The 22,973-nt window shown below is 42.1% G+C and overlaps 1 long non-coding RNA gene across 1 annotated transcript; it reads left to right on the top strand.

Annotated features, from left to right (window-relative positions):
- The first annotated feature begins 9,396 nt into the window (after positions 1-9,396).
- LOC138302106 (uncharacterized) lies at positions 9,397-22,500 on the top strand. The gene is made up of 3 exons (XR_011205277.1): positions 9,397-9,438; positions 20,667-20,826; positions 22,254-22,500. It is a non-coding gene; the product is annotated as an uncharacterized lncRNA (long non-coding RNA).
- The last annotated feature ends 473 nt before the right edge of the window (positions 22,501-22,973 follow it).

The raw sequence follows: 22,973 nt of genomic DNA on the forward strand, positions 1-22,973 counted from the left end.
TCCTGGTCTGGATCTTTGGTTTAGGATGGGGGTGGTAGAATGAGGGACCCAGGTCGCTTCCACCGATGCTTTGCTTGGGTCAAATGGAACTGTCCCTTGAATAGTGCTTGTGAGCACCATTGGTGTCTTCTTTTAAACAAGCACTCTGAACTAATTCTGAATTGGAAGTTCCACCCATACATTCTCATGCACACTAAGCCAGACAAGCAGGTGACATATCTACCTCCAGTCTCCTCCAGTCACGCATGAACCAGTTAAAATCAGCTCTTTTATTACCCTTCCTTCCGTGAGGAGATAATGGAGGATTTTTGCCATGACTCTAAACATGTGGCTTGCCTGGCTCTCAGCAAATGAGGCCTGGACAGGCCAGACAGGCCTTTTATTCAACCAAGCATTCTTCTCCCTGGCTAGATCCCTCAGCGGCCCATTTTCAAATTCCATATCACCTGTTGCCTCTGTCACTTTCCTCAGTTCCCTCAGGATATTTGCAGCAGGCACAGGAGGGTTCAAGAGAGAGGAAGGGATGTACTCTGAAGATAGAGAGAAAACGATAAAAGAGGGATAAGTGAAGAGATGGAGAGAATTAATGATTGGATTGTACAAAAATACAAGGGCAGAAGGGTATGTTGGATCATTTTTCAGGGCGGCTTTTGGTTCCTCATTCTGGCCCTGACCACGGCACCTATTGCAGCCCTTAAGTTCCCATATGCATCATCATACATACTGGTAGAAAACGTGTGCCTACTGTCGGAACTCAGTCTTGCTAGTAGTTTTCCAGTGGTGGTCCTCTGTCACTATTTGATGCAATGCATAACATGCACTAATCTGCACCACACATACACTTATAAACTGGCATGTTCACATTGTTACACATTGGTAATGTAGGTCTATGTTTGAGTAAGTCATGTAATCAAAGCCTTCTGTGTTTGCTGTATATTTTTACTTTATCTCATTTTCGGAGCCAAGTAGTTTCTGTTACTAAGAATGTTAGAGAATGTTTTGATTTCAGTGAAAATTATTTTTCTATATGATTACTATGGAGAGTGACTAATGAATTTCCACAACTGTGCTGAGGACAGGCTGACCCTGATGTAACATCCTGCAACAAGATATTTCTTGAAGGCTGCGCGGCAGAAAACTTTCACTGTGTGATAGTTGAGAAGAGGTTTGACTCCCTTGATGTCCTGGAATGTTCAATCCTGTTTGGTCCCCTCTCCCAGAGAACAATGGGGAGTGTTGAATACTGTTGAGAAATGTATTTTATGTGTGCATCACTAAGCTAGTTAGATCTAGATGCCCCTTTCCACTCTTTGGAGACTTCTCTGCTCAAAGGGTTAGACTCCTGAGCAAATCTGTTCTCACTTACTCTACTGATTTTTTGATACTGCCTTTCAGAGGCTTCCTTTTTCTGAACCCTCCTGCTTGACTGCTTTCACATTTTTCCTCATTATCTTTAGTTTAGTATATTAGAGAATGGTCCCTTTATGGGAAACTGAATGTGCTCAATTTTGCTCTAAGACAACTCCTAACCTTTTGTTGTATTTGCTAATTTTGAATTGATTTGATTTATCTAATGGAGACATTTACATAACTGACCATTTATCTTTGAGAGCCTTGAATTATTTGATTTGTAAATTTGCTAATCAGTTATAACAGATTCATGGTTTGCAAATCTACCATGCTCGGTCATCTTTGTGGGGCCTACTATTCTTAACTGTCATTGTCTAAGACCTACGATAGATATGAGTATGTTAAGTTGTGACTTGTCTGTTGAGGTTTGTGGTGTCGGACTGTCAAGAGCTTTCAGCTGCAGTAAAGATAAGGACTTTTACTGTAAGGATGTACTAACTAAGTTGGTGTTTGGTTACTCCATTTGCACAGAGTAGGAGATCACACTAGTAAGGGTAATTTTCTGCTGGTCGAAAATTCACGTTGCAAGTATGATAGTCTCAGGATGGTGTTATTCCCCATTCTTCCCTAAGAGTGATTGGTGGCTAAACTTTCTTTAAAGTGATAGCCAAGAGTTCTTGTTTTGTTTTGTTGGTTTTCAATATCTTGCTATTGCAAAGCCGATTATGGTCGAGTGAGAGATGTGAGAAGCTTCACATTAGACGCTGCATAGGTACTGGTTAATTGGTGTGTGCCATGCTGGCCATCATTGAAGTGAGTGGCGCACTGTGAGGGGTCATTACAGTGGATTAGTGCTAAGGTTGGGCACGTATGCTCATGTGTATTTGTTCTGCTTTCCCACTTATCTCCTATCGGAGCTTACAGAACCTCTCTGGAATGTACTTCTGAGTTCAAAGGAAACATTTATTGTTATTAATTCCCCACCCACAAGTTCCTGAGAGAAGAAATTAGTAGATTGGAAGCGCACGTTTAAAAGTAGTCGCAGCAATGAAAGCAAAATATATCACAGTACTTCTCAGTTGCAATGTACACAGCAAATATATAACATAACTGCAAAGCAAAGCATAAAAGTCAAATTCATCACCGTATGGGCAAGGCGGTAGGGCCTAAAGCTTCATCTTTCTGAGTCTGCAAGTTGATGACTCCGGTCAACTGCGAGAAAGAGATTTTCTACCCAAACAGGAGACTGGCAACTGATGTCTAGCTCCAGCCTGAAGTCAAGCAGATTCAAATCTAACTCACTGTAGCCCAGAGTCATCCTTAAAAGCAAACTCAGTGTGAGATCCGAACAACCTTGGAGAGTGGCCAGTTCTCCTGAGCAATTCCGCTCTCAGACTGGATTGCAAGGTAAACACAAAATCTACGTGCTCTTATCAGCTAAGGTCTGGTGTGAAGAAAACAGCTTGGTTCATCTTGTGGAAAAACACAGCTTGGAAAAATACAGACATCTGTAATGTCCCAACTGCAATGTCTAACCCCACGTTAAAGCCAATAGGCAGCTAACCTAAATATCAAATGTAATGTCTAATATCATGTCAAAGCCAAAAGGCAGCTAAACTGAATACAGAATGTAATGGCTAATGCCATGTCAAAGCCAATAGGCAGCTAAACTAAATACAGAATGTAATGTCTAATGCCATGTCTAAGCCAATAGGCAGCTAAACTGAATGCAGAATGTAATGTCTAATGCCATGTCAAAGCCAATGGGCAGCTGAGCTGAATACAAAATGTAATGGCTAATGCCATGTCAAAGCCAATAGGGGGCTAAACTGAATACAGAATGTAATGGCTAACTCCATGTTAAAGCCAATAGGCAGCTAAACTGAAAAAATATATAATGTGCCAACTGGTGAACATTGAGCAACTAATATGCGCAGTGGTTAAACACAAGGTCATTGGTCAAACACAATTAATAGCATCATATTCCACCCTATGACCAATGAAGTTTTGTTTCACATACCTCTTATTTCAAACAAAACCAAAAACAAAAACATCAACACAAAAAAAACATTATAAGCAAATCAGATTTGAATGATAAAAGCAATCACTGTAAAGCAATGGAAGTGGATTAACATATTGATCTCATAACCTTTCACATCAGAATAGACTGAAACTTATATACTCTGACTGAACAGTGTCTCTAAAATAGCAATTTGATATAGCGTGAGTTCTATTCATGTAAAGGTGCACGGTCCACCTGAAAGGTTTGCAGGAATGTAAGTGAAAGTCAAAGTTCCACACGAAAAAACACAGACAGTTAACTGTTAAGGTTGCTTAGTTCCAGTGGAAGAATGTAATCAAACAAGTTGAACTTGAACTGAAGGCGCCAGTTGCGCAAAATGGATCCATGGTGCTTGCACTTTACTCAATCAGGTTCTGATTTACTCAATCTGGACATCCAGTGCCTGAACTCATCTCTTTAGTCAAATGCAGAGGCCCTGCACTGGACAATTCAGGTAGTAACGAGGTTGATTGACAGCTGGAAAGCATAACTTTTGATGATTTTGATCCATCTCATAAAGAACAGCAACTACATGAAGGATATGAGACAGGTGACCAACCCATGGATTAAGTACCAAATGATAATTTATTGAATCAACCAATACTGAGTATAATGAAGGTTATGTGTAAAACCTTGGACATAATTGCAGATGTGATGACAGCACAGTTCTCAAAGCTTGATGCTCAACTAGAACTTACAAATTCTATAGTAACAATCGACATCAGGATGACCACAGTCATAGAAGTCTTAAAGGAAAATACAAAAACAAATTTCAACCAATGGGTATTAGAAAAACAAAGTTGGTCCCATTGCTGGAGAAAATGCTGGAAGTACCAAAAGTCATAAACAACATTATAGAGGACTGCAGACACAATTTGTCAACCAATTGATTTATTGGTCAAAAATCAGCACAGGTAAGTCCAACAACAGTCTCCAATGCTATATCGCCTAAGCATCAGGCTTTGGCTTGGCTAAAACATCATTCTGGAACGGGAAATTCAATTGAAGAGCCTGGAAATCCCCACATTTCCAAGATAGAGTCATTGTCTGTTCCTAATAAAAAGGTTCAAAGGAAGTGGAAAGAGCTGAATGAAAAAGTGCATAAGAATAAATCAAATAGAGGTGCTACAAAAAGATCAAAGCTTTTCTCCATTTCTTTAGTTACAATACAACCTCTTCAAACCATTACCCAACCTTCTGAAGAACTAAAGGCCCAAAGTCACAAGGATTGATAAAGTAACTATAGCTGACCAAACTGAAACTTTTGCAAATCAAAATCCAGGGCTACTGCGTAACAAACCATGCACTCTTCATTCTCATATAAATCGAGTGCCAATTGGGTATAGGTCGATTTATCCACCTAAGCTGGAAATCAGAAGCAGAAAAAAAATATCATTTGTCGATGTCCCAAAGTAATCTCCTTGCTTTGAGAGCGAATACCATGAACCCAACTCAAATCAAGAAAATCATGAAACCAATTCAAATCAAATTGATCAAATATGTCAGTTAAACCAAATAAGCCAAGCCCAACCTCAACATGGAGCAATAGAAAACAAAAGTCTCTGTTGTTCAATGACTCAGGTCCGCAATCTCCAAATAAAACAGCATATATCCACCGGAGATCATTGCCTACATCATGAAGCAAGATCGGAACAAATACATCCAAGCGTCACAAAAGCCTTACATGTAAATTCCCAAGCTTCCACTCCATGTGTTAGAATAACTCCAGCTCTGGTTCGGCCACTGATGACCTTGCACATTCCTGGGTAAAAATAGAAAGTTTTACACATGGCAGGGCCCAACCACCAAGGCTGTAGAACTGGAGATAAGAAATCAAAGAAATTAGACCAGGGAAATGCAAATAAATACAGTATACCAAGTGATGTGCCCCATAGTAGCATAAATACTACCAAAGAGCATTCGATAATCATATTTACCCAAAGCATATATCGCATGGGAACCAAAATATCCTCAAAACAGACATCTTGTGACTTATAAATACGTTGCCAGGCCTACAAGATATAAGGTAAAAAGATCTGATAACTGTTAGCTTTGTTAATCAATCAAGAATGGAGGAAAAGGATCAATACACACAGTATGGCCCAGTTTAAAGATAACAAATAAAATTACCACACATGCGAACCAGATGAAAACGTGACGCGTTCATATATGGTGACCTAAAATTGAATCATACCTGTTCATTTTTTAGAGCAGCATGCTTAAATATTCTAGAAAGTCAGCAAAAATCCAAACAAACCATAAATCTAAACTTGAAAGCTGCAGTTAGGTCTTACCAACACCTTCAGCGGCGAGCCAACCTGACCAAAATAAAGTTTTGTATTGCGAATAGTTTACTGCAAAACCAACAAGTTTCTACAATTGCAGAAACTCAACAACAAACAGTTCCTCCAATTCAAACTTATGATTATCTGCCACTAAAAGACCCTCATTAGCAGATCTATAGGACAAATCCACAACTTCTAATCTGGTGACTAAATCAACAGCATGTTTAAAAGTTTTGAGCTGGAATATGGCAGGCCTCAAAGAAAAAACAAGCATTTGCAATGCAACGGGTCTCGCATTTGCTCGAGTTAGAGCTATTAGCGTTGTAAACTCCTAACCGGACTTTTCTTGCCACACAAATAGAAAGAAAATAAGAAAAAGAAAAAAACAAGGGCGATCGGGCTATGTAAACTCAGCACAACCATGCTGCGTGGAGAAAAAAAAGATATAGTAGTGCAGAAACCAGGCTGGAAACGTTGAGCCTTGTATGCTTTCAATAGTTGGCTGGTGCGCTCGAGGAGGGCTAAACACTGGAAAAGGCATGACGTGTGCATGCCTTTCACTAATAAAAGCAAGCAGATTTTGAAAGGAAAAAGTGGTGGGGATGACATGGGAGTGGTTACAAGCCCAAAGAGAGATTACAACAGGGATGGAGCACAAAAACCCTAAAAAAAAAAGGCACTAAAAAAACTGAAAGTACAGAAAATCCCAAACCTTTTACCTCTTTTTTTGTTGACTGAATATATTGTTATTAATCTGTAAAACCATTTAATACAATAAATAGCATTGATAAAACCAGCTAACATCCCATTCTTAAAAAAAAAAAGGGTTTTACAGCTGGGAGATACTTCTCTTTTTAAGGGTCTGACATCTCGAATCTTGCAGTGCCTACAAGCCAGATGTGTAGTGTAAAATACTGTTCTGCAAGGCATATTTTTAAAGTAAGGATGAATTTCAAAAGGTGAATAGTGTAGTTAGAAGGCAGTAAGAAAACGGAAGGCCAACTTTAAACATAACTGGGATAAGCGTAATAAAAGAGGCATTACATGAAGTGGGCAATCTCGACTGGATTTATGCAGAGTGCAAGACTGTATTTTTATACAAACTATTTACTTTCAATGTTGTTACGAACAGTGGTAATAAGCAGTGGCGTCTGATGATTTTTATTTAGAGTGGTGGGACATGAAAGTTATTTCCAACGTTCACAGTATGAGTGGGACAGCCATATGGTACCATAGTCTGAACTGCGGAATATGAAAGCATAAACCCTGTAAAAAATCCTGGTTTCCTTGCTTGAACAAACTGTGTCATGCTGGGCAAATATTTGATTTCACAAAGATTCCTTTATGGTCATTATCACATAAGAGTGCACCTTAATACCCACAAGGTCAGGATATGCCTTTAACAGGAGCATCTTACATTTAATTAAAAATAATGTTGTGTCATGTTTCAAAAGAAACTAGTCTACATGGACGTGGACACGGTGGCCTTGCCTCTTAAATCAGTAATAGCATTGTTGTTGGGGCATGGACGCAGGAATGTGTTTAAGAACTATCATTCTTAACGAGGATTTCAGAGAGTTTGGGTGTGTGTGTAGCATTTTGTACACAGAACTCCACAAAAAAGAGGCTATATTTTTTCAGTGTAACTCGCTGTTGTCTGACATGAGTGTAATATGTAACCAGGGCATGCCGACCCAAACCACGCTTATCCTAATTACATTGTAGTGGGGTTCAGGAAAACAAATATGTTTAAGCATTTACGCACAATACCAGTCCTGTGTTTGTTGAATTGTGCACGCTTACTAAATCCAGTTTTTCTAGACTGTTTATATTTGAACAGTTCCGCAAGCACAAGAAGAACCTTTTTTGAGTGGTAAACACACTTCAGGACTCAGCTAGTGCTCGGCTATACGTAAAGTTCCCACATCGACCTCTACTAGTGGAATGTCTTTAGGGCCTCTTTTGCTTCTTTCAAGCATTCCGTTGCAAAGCAGGCTCTCGTCCCTCTAACTTAATAGTGCATGGAGCACAAAACCTCAGGTAAAACTACTGCATTACCCACTGCGAGTCACAGAGCAGTCCCAGGTCAAACAGGATTACATTAGAAGCCATCCCAGAGTCATTAGATGATCATCTAACTACTTTAGAAGTCATTTTCTTGTCATCCTACATCATCAAGCTCTTGAAGTCATCAGCTAGGTTTGGAAACTTGCCCCGACAATTTGAGGATGACTTGAAAATTAGTTGTTGATGACTTCACAAGATGTGACTGTTCCTGATGATTTCAGGATGACTTGAAAACTAGTTTTCGATTACTTCACAAGATGAGTTTGTTCATGATGTTTTAGATGATTTGAAAATGAGTACTGATTACTTCCCAAACTCTACTTGCATTCAACAAGAGGACAGGCTTTATGACGATCTGGGGAAGATTTGTTGATTATTTGTAGAGCATATCTACAATTTTGGTTTATTTTTTGTTAGGAAAGTTTTACCCATTATGCTATTTGCGATGTCAGAATTCCCTGCCGATTACTGCACAATGTACACCATTTTAAATAATACATGTATCTTGAATTATATACAAATAAGCATCCTGACTATGACACTACTGTGTTTTGGGTAAATCACTGTTAATCATTGGCATTTTTAAATACCTTTAAACATCTTTAATAAACACAATTGATAAAACAAAGATTCAAGCATGAAACTGACATGTAATTAATATTAATGTTGCAAATGAAGCATTGAAGACAGAACCACTGCAATCAAGTTAAAATGTAGTATGCAATAATGCAGCAGGGTAGACTAAATTAAGCAGCAGGGTGAGGCAAAGTATGGTGCATATACTACAATCAAATACATCAAAAATATAAAGAATATGCTGTGTTATTCAACACATGCATATGCAGCAGTATTTAACCATGCTGCACATAAGAAATACACGAAGGACCAGCGCTAATTTGCATTTCAGTTCTAGAAGGTGCGAAAAACTGCATTGCTTTGTGACAGGAATTGTTTGCATTAATCCTATACAAGGAAACAAAAACATATTAGTCAGGCCCCCTTTTCAAACCTAGCGCAGCACTCAAATTCAGCTGCAGAAAACTGATGGACAAAAACACGGTGAAGTTTTGTTTCCAATAAATAACTTTTCTCCTTTTCAGAATCTTGTTAGATTCAGAGGAATGCTGGTGCTCCGTGATCCTGTTTGTAACTCTCCAGTGTCCCCAGGGGTTTCACACCCCTTTAATGCCTGCTGTGCTGTATGAATAAGGAAGGTAGCGTTGCAGGCGACGCCTTAAAACAATTAACTTCTTTTCATGGTGGGAGGGAAATCTGAGTGTGCTCAGGATTATAACTAATGTGTATGCTACTGCAATACTTTACCAATTTGAGTTTAGAACATTAAGGAAAAGTTTAGAGACAAACCTGAAAAAAACAAAACTTCACCAGCAAAATGTTTGTTGGCTGGCACTACACATAAGACACAAGATTAAATTCATTTAGAGAAACGCAAATGCTTTGACACCTGGCTTACGCACATCCTGTGGCGCCGGAAATTACGTCACAGCCTGCAACGGCCGGGTCTCTTGTGGGAACAATGCAACATGAAGGTATCTTCATCGAGGTCTCATAGTGCCATGGCGATTCCTTGCTCTCTTATTTTTGCCACCTTCAGGAGTTTCACAGTGTATGGGAAGATTTACTCAGGAGGCAGACATCGGTTTCGGGCAGCAGGTAACAGGGGCATGCTTTTCTTCGTTATGGAGATTGTTATCACCGTTTAAAAGGCATCTGGCAAATAAAATCATTATATTTCTGTTGCAGAGCTAACTGGGGTCTGAAATGTACCCTTTGGAGTGAATCAAAAATTTTCTAGCTTTCGCGTCAAGAATTTTCAATTCTATTAAGGACACGGAGGCGAGGATTATGCTTCTCTCTCAATGCTTTATTTTTACAGCAGCCAATCACAAGAGAGTAACTAAAAAACAAAACATATCCCATCATTCAATGGAAGGCGTCATAACCATAGAGACCAGTACTGTATATAAGCTCACGAGGATAAAGCACTTCCTCTTTCTTTGCGGATGCTGAACAAAATTCAACCAAACAGTCAATAACAGTCAATAACTGGATCCAAATGAAATCCAAGAACCACGTTGAAAAAGAGTGACCAGGAATCCAACGGAAAACAGACCGAGAATCCCACGAACGTCCAGATCCTCATTGTTTCTGTTCAAAACCTAGAGGACACAAACAAAAGCTAGTCATAGACCACGGAAAAGAGATCATAAACTCTTATACAAAGGGAGGGCATACAATTCAATCACAGTGAAAAGTAAAACATAAAAAATACTTAACTCTTAAGTATGTTAATCTCTGTAATCCGGGTGGGATAATCCTCGCCTCCGTGTCCTTAATAGAATTGAAAATTCTTGACGCGAAAGCTATAACATTTTTGATTCTATGTCAGGACCGGAGGCTTCGTATTATGCTAGTTCAAAGCTGACTAACCACAATTGACGCGATATCCACAATAGGTTTATAATAGAAAGTCTTAAAAGTAGACTCAGCGGACCAGTCTGCCGCTCTCATAATGTCTTCTAGTCTGGCTCCAAGAGAAAAAGCCTTTGAAGCCATAGCTCCACGGACCGAATGGGCTCCAAAAACGGAGACGTCAATGCCCGCTTCAGACAAAATCCACCTAATCCATCTCGCTAGAGTAGCAGAGGAAACGGGATTAAAAGGTTTATTAAGAGCAATCAAAAGTTGACCCCCGGGGTCTCTCCGGAATCCCTCTGTAGACGCTTCATAAGCCTTCAGACACTGAACTAAACAAAGTTTAGTATTGTGAGGAAAAGAGGGATAGGAGATCGAAGAAGTACCTGTCTTAGTACGACGGGAAATCGAAAAGGAAACTCCAGAAGGAGTAAAACTCCTTCCCGATAGATCCAGAGCTTTAATGTCAGATACTCTTTTACATGAAACAAGACATACTGTAGAAGTAAAGTAAGTTTGGCCGACAATTGTTTACGAGACAAGAATTCATTGTCAGGCCAAGAAGAAATAAAAGACAGGACCGCGTTAACATCCCAAAGGGAGGAGTAACGCGGGAGGGGAGGATTAGTAAGCCGGATACCTCTCATCAGTTTACAAACCACAAAGTGTTCTCCTATAGGTTTACCTGACACCGGAACATGGCCCGCCGATATGGCAGATCGATAATTGTTAATAGATCTGTACGCGAGGCCTGCAGCTGCCAAAGAGGCCAGAAAGTTGACTACTAGATTGACATCTGCTTTAATGGGATCGGAATCCCGTTCCGAACACCAAGTAACCCAACGCTTCCATGCGGAGGCATAGCGTTTGTGTGTACCAGAGGACCATGCCTGGAGGATAAGCTTTGAAGCTTGTTCTGAAATACCTGGCAAAAGCCATTTTCTCCGGAAAGTTTCCATGCCACTAGTTGTAGCTGGCCTGACAACATCAGAGGATGAGGATTCCCCAGAGGGTCCAGCAACAGGTTGAGCTGGTGCGGAATCAAAAGCGGAAAGTCGCACAACAGCTCGAGAGCTAGAGGAAACCATGCCTGAGCTCTCCAAAGGGGGGTCACCAGAGCAATCCCTACACGCTGGCGTCGAACCTGGGATAGAACTCGAGGAATCATGTTGAAAGGAGGAAACGCATATCCCAGATGGAGAGACCAGTCCTGAAGGAAGGCATCCGTGGCTGTCGCCTCCGGATCCGGCCTCCAACTGAAGAACAACGGAAGTTGTCGGTTCAGGCGTGAGGCAAAGAGGTCGATGGAAAAGGGACCCCACAACTGGTGGAGGTGACAGAACACCTGAGGAAGGAGCCTCCAATCGCTGCCATCCCGCAGAAACCTGGAGTTCCAATCCGCCACTGTGTTGTCCACTCCTGGGAGATGTTCCGCAATCACTGAAATGCGGTGCTGAAGACAGAACTGCCAAAACTCTTTGGCAATCTGAGCAAGAATCGGAGATCTCGTACCACCCAGTTTGTTCACATATCTGACCGCAGATATGTTGTCCATCCTCAAAAGGATGCAACAGTCTGATTTCAGGGGAGACAGACTCCGAATTGCAAAAGAACCGGCCAGAAGTTCCAGACAATTGATGTGGAGGCGGAGTTCCTCCTGGGACCAACGACCGCCCGTGGACAGAGCACCGCAGCGTGCTCCCCAGCCCCACCTGCTGGCGTCCGCCTCTAGTATCACATCTGGCGAAGAGCCGAATATCGCCCGACCATACCAAGCGTCCATGTGGTCCAGCCACCATTGGATCTCCGATCGGGCTTCCTCCGACAGAGGAATCTTGTCTGAGTACGATAGACCCTTCTGAAGGTGGGAAATTTTGAGACGTTGAAGGGCCCGGTAATGAAGAGGGCCCGGGAAGATGGCCTGAATCGAGGATGACAAAAGACCTACCATCCGGGCTAAGCTCCTCAAAGACACATACTGTTTCGACAACAGAAGACGCAACTCCTTCTTGATGTTGCGGATCTTCTGGGCCGGAAGGATCAGAAGGGAACGCATAGAGTCTATTTGGAACCCCAAGAATTCCATCTGCTGGGATGGGACAAGGCAAGATTTGGGCTGATTGATGAGAAATCCCAGACTCTGAAGAAGATTGATTGCCCAGGACAAGTGTTCCCGGAGAATCAACAGGTCTTGAGCCATAATGATTAGATCGTCGAGATAGACGATCAGGCGAACTCCTTTGGCCCGAAGGGATTCGACTACTGGGCGCATCATCTTGGTAAAGCACCAAGGTGCGGAGGAAAGCCCAAAGGGGAGAACCTGAAACTCGAAACATTGGTTCATCCAGAAGAACTGGAGAAAGCGTCGATGAGGAGGAAAGATTGGTATGCTTAGATAAGCGTCTTTTAAATCTAAACGAACCATCCAATCTGATTCCTGAAGAACATCTCTCAGGAGGTGGATTCCCTCCATCTTGAAATGCCTGTAAACTATCCAGGCGTTGAAATCTTTGAGGTTTAGAACTAATCTTGAACCGCCGCACTTCTTTTCCACCAGAAAAATGGGGCTGATGAACCCTCGAGGATGAGGGTCTGCCCGACAAATAGCTCCTTTTTTGAGAAGAGCAAGAATTTCTGAATTCATGATTTCTTGGTCGGGACGGGAAAAACGGTGAAGGGGAGGGATAAAACGTTGCACAGGGGAGCGATAGAACTCCAGTTTGAAACCTCGAGCGGTTTCCAACACCCAAGGGTCCTTGGTTATTCTCTGCCATTCCCCCAGACATGTTTGGACCCTGCCCCCCAGCAGTACCTCCGAAAAAGGAATAAGTCTCACCTGCAGAGGAGGCATCCTGGGAGTTTCCTTGCTGACCCTTGTAGGCGTTTCTACGGAAACGAGATCTCCCTGCGCGGGGGCGTGTGGGGTAAAAGGTGTTGTCTGCCTGCTGATCCCTGTAGAAACCCCTGCCACGGGAGAACAAGTCTCTTCTGGGGCCTTGATAGAAGGAACGGCCTGACGAGCGGCCCGACCGCGTCCGGCCCTACGAAAAAGAGTCTCCCTGAATACCTTCTTAAGGGAAAGCTGCGCCTTATCCATGGAGCTAAATGTAGCCGCAAATCTGGATAAATCCTTGAGGAAGGGAGCTCCAAAAAGGAGGCCTTGTGCGGCTTGCCCCGCTTCTGAAGAAGCTAGTTCGTTGAGTTGGGGATCGACACGCATAAGAATAGAACGGCGTCGTTCAGATGAAATTGCCACATTGGCATTCCCCAAAAGGCAGATGGAGCGTTGTGCCCAACCCATGAGATTGTCAGGATCAATAGGGGCATTCGATTCTTTAGAGACATAAGCCAACTCCAGGATTTTTGCTAGTGGGCCGGTGAGGTCTAGAAGTTTATCCTGGCATGATCTCCATGCCCGATCCAAGCCCTTCTTAGGGTCTTTAGCCCACTTCTTTAGGAAAGTCACCATAGTGGGGTCTACATCTGGGGTATCGGTGACTTTGCCTTCCAGCTCTGGTCTGGGGCATTCTGCCTTTAATCTCGCTCAAACTTCCTTATCGAAGCCGGCTCTAACATGCTCCTGCATGTACAACGCTACTTCTGGAGGGGGAGTCCAGCTGGAGGAACGAGGATGAACAATGTCCTCAGGCTTAAAATTAAGAAGACGAGGCGCCTTGGGGGCCTGATGTTTGGTCTTAGAACGCTTCTTGCGCTTAGTAGATGCTGAGTGGACGCTAGAATCGGAGTCAAAATCTGACGAGGCATTTGGAGAATTATTAGAAGAGGAATCTGAATCCTGAACCTCTTGTAAATTGAGTGAGCTATAACCATGCTCAGAATGAATAGTGGCGGCCAGCTTGTCAAACAGCTCAGAATGCGCCCATTTTTGCCTTTTTGACTTGCCCTTGGAGGTGGAAGGGAGATTCTCAGGGGCGTCTTTATGGGCATCTTGATTCGGAGGGATGGAGGGAACCCAACCCTTCTGGTGCGCAAAATTTTCAAAATGGTGAGTCAGGGGTCCCAAAGCCTTGGCCAAGGCTTTGTTAACGGATAGCTGAACGCTATTATCAAGGGCACCCACAAGGGACTCTTCTAAAGAAGGGGCGTCTTCGCCATAATAATCCTCCTCGTCATATGCGAAGGATTGCGCCATGTTCAGGGCAGTATGGGTAACTGCAATCAGAGTAGCCCAGGACTACAATCAGGGGGAGTGCGGAACCCCAGCAGGCTATAAGGCACCAAAATACAATTGAGCGTGGAGGGAGCAGCCTGCTGCACTCTAGGCAAAGCCTATGCAAAATTGTTTCAACCCTGGGCCGACCAGATGGTCCCAGGGCATCAGGGAGTATCACCAAGCCTGAAATCAGAGCAAGGTGGGAGTCACCGGCCAGGTATTGAGCGCAGCGTTGGTTAAATGGATGCAAAAAACGGGTGAAATCTGCCAGCGAGCACCCCGCCGAAATTTGCTGTCAGGCTCCTAAATGCAGTACGAGCCGATCGGCAATTCAAACGGGATGACTCACGCGCCAAAGCGTGCGTGCATGCGTGTGTGCGCGCGCGCGCGCGAGCGTGCGTGTGAGTGAAATAATAAATGAAATACTTGCTGCCGGTACTCCGATCGGATTCCCGATCCTCGCTAGGGGAGAGCCCCTCTAGCGAAACTCCCGCTCCCGCTCCACAGTGCCAAAACGAAGAGCGCGCGCAAGCTAACAATAACACCAAATAAGATCGAATATGAAAAACACTTAACTGGCTGCGGCAGCAGCAAAGAAAGAGGAAGTGCTTTATCCTCGTGAGCTTATATACAGTACTGGTCTCTATGGTTATGACGCCTTCCATTGAATGATGGGATATGTTTTGTTTTTTAGTTACTCTCTTGTGATTGGCTGCTGTAAAAATAAAGCATTGAGAGAGAAGCATAATATGAAGCCTCCGGTCCTGACATAGAATCCACTTTATGTGATTTCTGTGGCATAGGAGTTTTGATCTGCAGAGTATTAGTTTGCAAATCTTATGTTTAACTAACGAAAAATATGAACTATTTATAAATAATTGTATTTTTCCGCTCCAGTATGTTTCTTTCCTTATGTTGCACAACTTGCTACCACAATGTTTATCCAAACAATAGCAATTAAGAGGGTTGTCACATTTCGCAGAAAAAAATACCGGCCGTCTCTTCATGTTTTAAACAGTTGCTGTCATTCTTAAGTAGAACTTTATATGCCTGTATTCATTTTTAACACAGCCTTTCTACTTTTGTTTTCTTTAACTGTCGATTTGGGGTCATTAAGGATGTTGCAGAATACATCTAAAATTGTTTTCTTCTTAGTGATAATGTGTAATTATAAGGGAAAAATACTGTAATTAGGGAATTTTTCTAACTTTTATACCATTAGGAAGATTTTAATACTGGGCGTGCGGTACAAAACTGGTCAGGTGGCAACTATAGCAATAATAGCAACACCTACCAAGAGACATTCCTCTACCAAAATTGTAGCTAGCTATTCTTTTCAGAAATGTATCCTTTCACTTTCTTTAAGTTTTTTACTGCACCGACCACCACAAGCATTGTCACATAAATGACTACCAATATTGTGTGAATAAAAGTCTGTGGTATGCGTTCTGGGATCAAAACCCTTAACTGCATTTTGCATGAGGTTATTTGCACCAGGCCCATTAAACCACTGATTCTGACCACATCCTTTCTAATAGTATATGAAATTAAACATGTACAATGAGCGATAACTCAGTGGGTTAAGCGCCACAACTTTAGGGGCAGTTTGAAACCTTGTGTGGTGAACTCAGCCTTTTATCTTTCCAATATTATTTCACACCACTACTCTACCACTCTCTATGCCACTCCACTCTGCTCTTCACCATTCCGCTCTACACCTCTCAATGCTACTCTACTCCACCCCTCTCCACTTTACTCTACGCCACCCCACTCAATGCCATTCTACAGCACTCCGTGGCACTCTATTCTACGCCACTCAACTCTTCTCAATGCCACTCTGCGTCACTCCACACAATGTCCTTCTATGCCACCCTGCGCTACTCTACACCTCTCTACGCCATGCCACTCGACTCTGCCACTCTACTCCACACCACTCTACGCCACTTCACACATTGACATTCTACACCATTCTGTGGCCCTATACTCTGTGCCACTCTACTTCACTTTATGCCACTTTACTCAATGCCACTCTACTTTACATCACTACACGCTACTCTTCTCTACTGTGTGTCACTCTACTCCACCCACTCTACACAACTCCACACAATGCTATTCTATAGCACTGTATGCCACTCTATTCTACCCTATGCCACTCCTCTCTATGCCACTCTGTCCCACTCCACTCTGCTGCAATCTATGCCACTCCACTCTATGGTACTCCAATCCAATCCACTCCACCCCATTCTATACTACTCGACTACATGTCACTATGCCATGCCACACCGCACAGAGGCACTCTATGCCACTCCACTATATGGCATTCTGTGGCACGCTACACCCCTCCGCTCTATGCCACTCCTCTCTACTCTTTGGCACTCTACTCTATACAACTCCACTGTATGGCACTCTACATCACATCACTCTACTATGTGCCACTCCACACCACTCAATGGTGCTCTACACCACTCCACACAATGTCACTCTATGGCATTCTACACCACTCTACTTCATTCCCCATGCCGCCACGCTACTCCATGCCACTCCACTCAGTGCCACTCTACTCTCCGCCACTTTACAGTACTCTACCCTATGTCACTCCACGTTACCTCACTCCACTTTGCTCTACATAACTCCACTAAGTTTTAGCCATGCTGCTGTACAACATGTCTAAAGGACATTGGCAAAGACAATAGATCTCACATAAACATTGGCCAAGTCAACAGGTTGTGTCTGTTTTATTGTGCCTGCATACCGATTTAGGGGCATATTTATACTTGTTTTGTGTACACCTGTAATGCACCTTGCAGTGCTTCTTTAACTTTAAGAGCACTGTCTGAATCTTGTTTTTGCATGGAAGTGGTTTCCAGCTGAGGATTCTCTGAAGTCTCCTCTTGTGTTGGTTTGGCCACCTCAATATTATCGCTATCAGTAGCAAATACTATCTTTATGCCCCCTGACAGCAGTGCCAGTTTCTCAGGCTGCCCATACTTACTTTCTTTACAGGGGGAATTATAAAAACATAGCTAGAAAGAGATTCAAATCTAGTTGGAGTATTTTGATTCCTTGAGTGATGTTTGTTAATCAGTGCTGCACTTGAGTGGAAAGACTCCAAAACATTTACACATACAACAGACATACAAACATACAACACATGAAAGAAATACAACAAGCACAGTACCCTCGTATAGCAAACCCACTGAAATCACACACATAAAATACACATTCAGCACTCGCAGCACACATAACACACATGCAAAACACAATGCACACACAACACACACAAACATACAACACACACGCAAGCAATACAAACATACACACAAGAACCAACACGTACTGTGTGATACAACTAACACAAAACACACATGATTGTGTTTATCACTGGGGCCACACAGGATCCAGAGGCCATGCTGAAAACCCTGACACCAGCAGTGAGGGAAAATCTGATGGCCTCATCCCCCAAGATAATGCCTCGATAAATCATTCTGTGATACAAGAGTTCAGCGCAATTCTGAGACGTATCTCCTCTGCAAGGAGCAGGGCCGGGGGTGAGTGACGGCTGCGCATGCGCAAGCTTCTCTGCTTTGGAAAGCTTCAGCAAAGAGGGCTTCTGAACTAAGGCTAACTTTAAGACTAATGGCTGCGCGGGGCAAAACCAATGAGTGGGTTTAGCCAGTGTATTGAAAGCAGGAACGAGGGCTGTGGCAAAAGAAAGAGCTGCTCTTCTGCAGACGTTCTGCAGTAACATTTAGAGGCATTTGTAAAGCAGTATTCACTGGCTTCCATACAGTAATAGCCCCATCCCTTCATGTGGGTTCCTTGGGTATTATTCACAGGCTTTCCTACTGTACTAATCAGATGTCTTGCTAGTTATCACATGTTGCTTGTCTCCACAGATAAAATAGAAATGTAATGGTGTACGCAGACAAAGCACTCCTTTGACATGCATGACATTAAATACATTGATCTGACCAGTTATCTCTATCTCAAGCTGACGAGAAATAGGATTGGAGAGTCAAACTAAAGCATAACAAACCGTCATTTCTGTTTTTCAGCTAACAGACAAATCTATCAACTACAAAGTGATGCTTTGCTGACTAAAAAAATCGCAAATATGTGCGCTCTCTCATCCGAAATCTCTCTAGCTGCAACACTGGAATATTACATTACATCATATTAACGTTTTTGTTTTACCATTGACAGTGCTCACGCTACCTTTATTTGAAGGTATTCTTAATTTTAAACTCATTTTAGACAAAACATCTGTGCAAAATAATCAAATGCAAACAGGAGGTTAGGCACGCATGTGAATGACAAAGGCAGAGTTGGACTGACCTATAGGGCTACCAGGCAACCTTAGGGTTTGGCCTGACAGCAGTGGTCAATCTGTAAATAAAAACATGCCGTGACGTGCCCACAGTTCTCCTCTGAAACACGTGGCTACTGTAAGTAGATGTGCGAGCACAAAATACTAAGGCCGAGCAATCCTAAAGCAATCTCAGATCTCTTTAATACATTTAAAGCCACTCCCCGCCCCTTCAACTCAAGCTTGCAGCTTTCTGCTTTCTGCCATTGTAACACTGTTCAATATTTCCCTTCCTCAGTCTATCGCTAGTGTCTTTTTCTCGCATTAAATGCCTGATGCAAAAAACATACTGTAAGTGCTGGCCCTCAAAAAAAAGTACCAGTACCAATCCCCAACTCTGACAACCACCCGCTCAAATTAAGTACTGCCTGATAGGTCAGTGTGTGGCCCATTTTGTATTACAATTTATTGGTTCGTTTACGGCCTAGTGGGCCGGTGTTTACTGTGGATTTCCCTAATGTTACATTGCCTCTCGCAAGCAGAAATGCATGTAGTGTCCCATACCTTACAAAACATATATTCTATTCAAAGTGTCTTTTACAAGTTAAAACTGCTGTTTTTGCAAACATGGGCCTCTTTATTTAGATATTTGATTCACTAATTATGGACACTTTTACTTTGGTGCCCGGGCCTATTTTCTGCCCCAGTCCGATCCCTGAAAGGACCTTTTTTAGGTTGAGCAGAGCAGCTCGCAAGCGCTGCTTTTTCCAACGTGTTGGTATCTATGTGGGCTTTTAACCACGCCCACAGAATGCCCATCACTATCACTCGTTTGTGGGCTTGCCTTTCAAAAATCCTTTCTTATCATTGGTAAAGGCTTTATGTCTGTACCTCCTTGTGGCAGTTTTGTTACCGCCTTGGACATTGACCCTGTTACACAGATAATTGCACGATTGCGGATATGTTTGACTGCGAGCTAACTTCTTTTTCCTTTTGTGTCTCTCCTTCGCATTCGCACTCATGGCAGCCATGGCGCTTTGAATCAGCTCGCTTATGTCAACTGTTTTACTTTTAATTTTCAATTCATGTGGCAAGAAAAGTCTAGTTAGGAATTAACTATGCTAATAGCTCTAACTGGAGGAAACGCGAGACCCATTGCATTGAAAATGCTAGTTTTGTTTGCATTTAACTACTTGTAATATGCTGAACAGGGCTACACATGTAGAATGGAAAGCAGAATCTTGGACTTGATGCACTACTCTGACCCGGAGCTGGTAAGGAGAGTTAGCACAAACAGAGACTAGGTGGGGCATTTGGAAGCATGAGTGGGATAGCACATGGGGGTTGATTGTACAGGAATACTGCGCGCTAAGACACAGCCGACTCCAGTAATCCACAAAGCACTAGAGGAGCATCAAGGCAGGAAAGAAGAAGATTGGAGTCTGCGGCCAGACCTGCAGTAAACTGGATTGGTCCTGAGAGCATGAGAAACATGAAGTATTACAAGAAAAAATAAGACCTTTACAGGGTGAAAATGACTACTTAAAAGGTACGTGAAACTGATAATTTAAAACCAGGTCACATACCCCCCTGCGCCTAATTCTCTGACACTTTCTTTTCCACCTCTCACCCGCATAGCCCAAAAGTATGTTTGCGTGTACCAAATGTAATGACTTTAAAAACTTTACTGCATAGTAGCACAGTTATGAGACACACATGAACATTATTTGGTCGTTCAACATTTGTAGGGAGCACTGTTTTTGACATATTCAAGGACACTAAGAAATGCAGCATTATCTAAACTATGCAGTGTTTTTTTTTTTATAGTACATAAGGTTACTTGCTTTATTTTCCACTCTCTTACCATATTTGTTCCCTTAGACTCAGATAGTATTCCTGTAGTACTGATAGTTTATGTTTGAGAAACACACTCAGTATAGATTTCAAAACACCATCCACAACCTCTGCTTTTATTTTTTTTTACAGAATGTATATATACTGACATGTATGATAATGCTATATTATATGCAGGCTGATCTGCAGCACCGACTGAAGAAATCTAATGGGCCCTCCTGAGTACCAAATGCCCTACTCCTGAAAAGAGCATTGCACAAGGATCAACTAGTAACAACCATTCAAGTCAAAGGTATTTACTGTTTGCGTAAAAATGGTAATGATATCTTTGTTGTGAGTCTTAAAACCTTTTGACATATGTTGTCCTCCTAGCAAATCACATTGGAAAAGCATTCCATCATTGCTGTTTTGTATTCTCTCCCTCTCCATTCTTCCAACCACTCATTTCCAAAGGTGCAAGTCTTTTCTGGTCTCATGAAAAAGACTCAAAACCATAGAATCTTAGTGTAAACTACACTGATGGCACACTGTGTTCCCAGCTTTATTTCAGACTTTGCTTGGCAGAGTGAGTAATAGTGCAGTATGAAGGCTTGTATTTGCCGTACCATACTGGTAGCCAGAGAGGTTTCTTAACTTTTTTCTAGAAAGGGGCGATGCAAGCAAAGTTTGATTTCAAAGCTCCTTCAGTGCCCATCTTGAAGAAGCCGTATCTTGAGGCAATGACTGTTTATCCTCTGTTTGCATAGGTGACATCTGTTGACTGCAGTTACTGGTAGTGGGAAAACATTCTTTTGGGTTTCACTTTTCTACATTTCTACTTTAGCCTGTCTCTCTTCTTTCCTGCTATGATCTCTACATTTCAAAATCCAGACAGACAGTGTCTAAAGATGTTACCATGTAAAACTATAACAAAAAGAACAGATAATGGACGGAATGCTGAACAAATCAAACATTCACCCCCAGTCACAGATCTGGGTTTAATCCATCGTTTTTTTGTGCTTTTTTTTTGCTCACCACACCAACCCAGTTTGGACCCAGCCATATGCAAATCTGTCTTCACCCTGCTGCCCATGGGAACAGTCCAGCCCAAACTACCAGGCCAGGTCCTCCCCGGACCAGAAACAAGCATCCTGGGACCAATTTCGGTGTATCACCCCTCATAAGCCAGGCTAGCTTGAATCCTGTGGCACAGTGAGCACAGGACCCACATCTGGGCATACCCTTCCCACTTCGGGTGACAAAAGCAAAAAGAACAGATGCTAGATGGAATGCTGAACAAATCAAACATTCACCCCTAGTCATAGATCTGGGTTTAATCCATCGTTTTTGTAAAAAATATGGCATACCCTGGGGCAGAGCTGAGATCCTCCTCACTTGAAAAACAAAACAAAAAGGAAACAGTATGTTCCCAGATGAGCCTTTTGTAGCAACATCCGCATTCTGCCCCATCACTTGTCAAGATCAGAGAGTGATATTTTCTTTTGTTACCTACAATCCTATAAATGACTTAATTGTGCATGTGCTCTTTTTTGCACCTATGACAGTAGCAATCCCTAAGCGATGTGCATATACTGTTAACTTTGGAACTCTTATGTCCATAACATCTTATCATGCTCACTGTAAAGACATTTGCTGCTTCGTGAAGGCAGGCCAGCCTGATAGAAGCAAGGTATTAATCTATTCTTATTGTTTTCTTTTTTTTTTTCTTTTCTTTTTTAGAGTTTACGACACCTGTGTACAAGGTCCAACAGCTTGCAATCTCCAAACAATAAATCTATGGAGAAAAAGCTTGCAATAAAAATGCTGTCAAAGGAGAAATAAAGAAAATTCTGAATCTGAAAACTTAGAACAATTCTGCTCGTTTCCACTGACTATTTTTATTTTTGCATATCTTTAATATTGTCTTATGTAGTATCCTGAATTCCTATGGGATGAAGCATGCGTTTTAACTTAATAAAATTAAATGGCAATATGTAATTCAAGTCTATTTTGTTTCAATAAGCAAGTCACTATGTTAAAAAAAAACATTGTATAATAAACTGTACCTCAGAGGAAAGCCCCTATTAATATGGGTGAACGTCACAAGATGCAATACTGCTTTTGAATACTAACTATATAACCTTTTTGCTGGCACCTACTTTTCACACAGTTTCATATCACTGGCCAACTTTTACTGTGATGATGCGCAAAATTATTTGTTGGGCTCACAGTTTTGTTTTTTATTTTTTTTAACAGTTCTGTCTGTATTTGTCCACATTTATTTTTTGGCCATTCATTTGGTATTTATCCAGATTTATTTAGTTTTTTGAGAATTTATGGATTTGGAAAACGGTAGATTTCCGCATTTATCTGACTGATAAACATGCACTCAAACTTTGATGCCTGTCCCATTGTAGCAAATTAAGAGACCACATATAACAAAACACTACGCCCACAGAT

This window comes from Pleurodeles waltl, chromosome 6 (assembly GCF_031143425.1).
Source record: "Pleurodeles waltl isolate 20211129_DDA chromosome 6, aPleWal1.hap1.20221129, whole genome shotgun sequence".
Taxonomy (NCBI): domain Eukaryota; kingdom Metazoa; phylum Chordata; class Amphibia; order Caudata; family Salamandridae; genus Pleurodeles; species Pleurodeles waltl.